We start from the raw sequence: 4,493 nt of genomic DNA on the forward strand, positions 1-4,493 counted from the left end.
GGGAGTGAGCACCAAATCATAGAATCTCAAAACTGGAAGGAACCCCAAGGACCCTCTGTTGCTTGAATCTCCTTTGTAATCTCTTACCGAATGGTTGGACATTCTGAGCTTGCATATCCTAAGATTCAGGGTGCTTATTACCTCATAAAGCAACCCAAGCCATCTCAAATCAGCCCCAATGCTCAGAAAATTCTTAATATTGAGTCAATATATATTCCTATGTATCCACTGTGGAGCCCCAGTTCTTTGGGACCACACTAAACAAGTCTAGGTTCTTTTTGTACAATGCCTCTTCAGATATCTCCTGCCCCAGCGTCTGTACACCTTGACCCCATGTGGGGAAGTGTCCAAAGTTCTGGAAACACTGGGCTCTTCTGAGCATTTTTGGGGGGCAGTCAGAGGGTTGCCAGAGGGAGGAAGATGGGAAAGTGGGGAACCTTCCAGTTTATCCATTGGGCTGGACATGTTGCTGCTGTCCTGCCCTGGCCGAGCTGTGTTGCTTCTGAGCCCTGCCTGCTCTGGCACCACCTTCCCCATATTCCTTCCCTCTCCCAGTGTCCAGGCAACAGTAAACAAACATGGAAAACAGAGGGAAGGCTGGTCAGGACAGGCTTAGTAGGGAAGGCTTTGAAGAAGAAACACACACACCCAGCTTAGCTCTACTGCCTGCCAACTTCCACACACCTTCCCTGCCAACTGTCAGGAAGCCAAGGCAGGCCTGGGGCTGCCCTTGGGACTATGGGGGACCACAGTTCCCCTCTTTGGATATATGTTGGAGGAATCCAGGTGGCAGAATCAAAGGTAAATTTTATTTCTATAAATTCAAGGGTCAGAGTCCTAGTGGACATATGGATTAATCCATCACGAGGTTTCTCTCTCCACCTAAAAACATGCACATGATTCCAGAAGATGGATCTTAGTTGCCTAGTCCATCCTGAAGGCCTGGCTCTGGTTGATTGGGTAGAACATCCTCAGAGATTCAGTTCTCAAGGACTTTCCCTCCTTAGTCCAAAAATAACCCTCAGCTGTCTCTGTTAACTTCACTCTCTTCTATGGTCTCTGGCAGGGCCCTGGTTTATTTCCTAAGAACTGAAGTACTGTTTGGCCACCTCTCTCTACTCTTAATCCTCTCAGCACATCTTTGGATATCTGTCCTTCAGATGTCTGTTTAAACATCCTTTCCACCAAGTCAGGGGCCCTGCTTCGATCACCATAGCTCATCATTCTGGGATGAGAGGTTGGCATCTCTTCCCTTGTCTGTCTTCCCCGCCAGAATGGGTGCTCTAGAAGGACAGATTCTACATTTCATTAATCACTGCTCCTCAGCACCTAGTGCAAGGCCCAGCCCTCTTGCTAAATGGATGAAGGCTCTGCAGGATGTGGTTGATATTGGTGAAGTGAAGATGCCTTTTATCTCTTAATTCTCTTAATTCTTCAGGTCTGTCATCAGGAATTTACATACTCCTTACAAATTCTTTTCTCCATTGTTCCCTTGATAACAGCTCAGTTTATAACATTTAATCAACCACCTTTGCTTTGCTATGGTACTCTGCTGACACAACAGTGGGTAGGCCACTCCTTTCAGTGATGGGGACTGTTTCAATGCCGTTTGCGCTTATAAGTCTGGGCCAGCTCCAGCATATCACTCGATGAGAGGGATAGGGGCATATCCAGGCTCCCTCCTGGCATCCCTTCTTCTCTTGAGGTGGACCAGTAGGAATTACGAAGGCTTAGGAAGCCTAAGTAGGGGATCAGGGAGTCCCTGTGTCTCATGTGTCTGAAACTCTCACCTGCCAGCCCTGATCTGGATCTCAATCCCTAACCACAACCCAGATACTGAAACAGAACTCCACATATGGCTCTCATCTCCCTGTAATTAACTATAACCCTCCCTCAGCTGAACTCAACATTCTCCCATCACACCAGCTCTACCACTTCTAAGCCCCCCATTCTTGTCCAGGCATGGCCTCACCTGGTAGTCCTCCAATTCCAAACCTTTCCTGAGAGCTGGATGGAAAGGCAGCAGCTGCTGTGACTTCTTGGCTTTTCTGTGACTGTACCCTGAGACTTGTACATTCTGTACTGTTTATGACTCCTGCTCCCAGAACCTTCCTCAGAGGCTTCCCCTGCATGGCCATTCCAGGGGTCTGCTGCTCACTCCTGGGAGTTGCAGGGGTGAGCTTCGTGTACATGGGGACTTGGGAGAGGTGTTAAGGAGCCTGCTGATTGTGTGTGTGTGTGTCGGGGGCGGGGTGCGGTTTAGAAAGGGTATCCTGGTTTTGGAATCTAGAAGATGGGAGTTGGGGAAGACTGAGGGCCTATGTGCTCCTAGAGGAACAGCCACTTGGCTGGAGGGGAGATGGGAACATGAACCTTAGCTTGGGGGGTCTGGGGCAGGGTTTGGAGGGAGGTCGGGGCAGATGAGGGCAGAGCCTACAGGGTTGTGTAGAGTTGCTGTAAAGGGCATCTTGGAAGAAGAATAGGTGGGCCAAGTCCTGTCCTTTCCCCAAAATGTTCTGGGGTGGGGCTGCACCTCATCTCAGAAGTAGTCTCTAGGTTTTTCTGGGTTCTTGACCAGCCTTTTTCCTCTTCTGTCTCTGTCCACTGCTTTCTAAGCCTCTGTCTTTGAGTTTCTGTTTTTGTCTTAGAATAGAAGCAAATATAATCCACACTGGGGGTTATGCACAAAAGAAGGGCCATCTTCCCCTGGAGAGCTGTGCACTTCGCAGGGAAAAGCAAGGCGCCCTTTTGGAAATTTGTGCGCTAGGCCCCAGGTCAGAGCCTGCCCCTCTGCCTCCTCTGTCTCTGTCTCTCTCTGAAACTCTGGATGAGCCATTTGGGTGCCACCTGTGTTCCTTTCCTCTGCTTCTTAGTCACTGTCTCTCCCTAGGGGCACAGAGGGAACCCCAGCAGTTTCCTAAATCTGTCCACATCTTTATGGAACCTGAAAAGGAAGTGAGTGAGGAAATGGGATGTTTCGGGTAGAGACTGGGTGAGGGAAAAGGAGAGGGAGGAGTTGGGGTAGGGGTCCTCTCAGCAGTGGGCCCTCTTACTCTGCTGAAGATGAAGCTCAGAGAGAAACATGGACTTTGGGCTGGTCCCAAAGGGAAGGGGCCGTGGGCTGGATCTATGCTATGAAAACTAAGCTGATACTCATTGCCCTCACTCCACCACTGTCCCCCAAACCCTGCAGGGCTTAGGGCACAACAGGGAAGGCTGACAGCTTCTTTTATGGGCCCTAAATTGCAAGGAGGTGGCAATTAGCCCTCAGTGGGTCAGAGGAAAGCAACAACGTGCCTTGCCTTTTGAGGCTTGGCGGGGCCCCTGTGTGGAGCTCTCAAAAGTGGCTGTTCCTCTAGGAGCACATAGGCGCTCAGTCTTCCTCAACTCCCATCTTCTGGATTCCAAAACCAGGATACCCTCTTCAGTAAAACTGCTTCTGATGGACCCCATCTTCTAGTTCAATTTGATGTCACAGACTCATTTATTATTAATAGCTTCCTGTTTTCTCTCCCCAAATCCTTTTCTGGAAGTTTGATTAGTGGTGAGCTGAGGTCATGTAGCAGAACTTCAGAAGTTACATTTGTCATGGCATTAAATTGCTTCATACCCCTTAGATGGGCTCATCCATATTTGCAACTTTCCCCAAAATCTTGGGTCTCCAATCAACATGTGTCATTGTTATTCTCTCTGAGCACAGGGATAAAAATTCTAGCCAAACTTGGATTTAGCAGATGTAGTCTGAGGTCTTCTGTATCATAAAGAAAGCCTCATTTTTGATTATCATGAATCCTCTTGCCCATATGACTTTAACCCATGTTCTAACGTTAACCATAGTCTACTCTAACTCGAATCCCAGCTCATTTCTAATTCAGCGGCAATCCCAATTCTAAATCAATCTCCATCCAGCCTTTGACTGAACTTAACTGCATTCTCAAGTATAGCTGTAAGTGAAACTAAAACCCTATTCCTTATCATTACACAAATCCCAGTCATCAACCCTACCCTTAGTTCTAGCTGTTGTGATAACCCTAATTTCAACCTTAATTCTCATCCCAACCTCAATCATAATTCCAGTTAACCCCAACCTTAACGTCAACCTCAATCCTGCCTTCACCCAAACTCTAACCTTAGCAATCCAGAATCCAGTTAAACTCCAACCTTACACTTCAGTTTAGTGGAACCACGACCTTAATGCCTTTCTTTTCAGTCTCTCTTTTCCTGATCCCACCTGACCCCCCTCCACCCATCACTGACTTTCCATGCTTTTTTCCCATGGGTGGGTCTAGTAACCCATAGGAATACCAAGCCCTTTTCTTGGACTACTCTGAATGAAGAATCAGGATGCCTAAGTGTCCCCTACTTAGGCCCCAGCAGCATTACCTGGGCTGAATGCTCGTTTCTTCAGGCCTCTGTTCCCCATCTATAAAGTGAAGATAATGATCCCTGCTCTCCAGAGTGTGCAAGGCAATCCTATAAACCTTAAAAAAAAA

This window comes from Pteropus alecto, unplaced genomic scaffold (assembly GCF_000325575.1).
Source record: "Pteropus alecto unplaced genomic scaffold, ASM32557v1 scaffold359, whole genome shotgun sequence".
Lineage (NCBI taxonomy): Eukaryota > Metazoa > Chordata > Mammalia > Chiroptera > Pteropodidae > Pteropus > Pteropus alecto.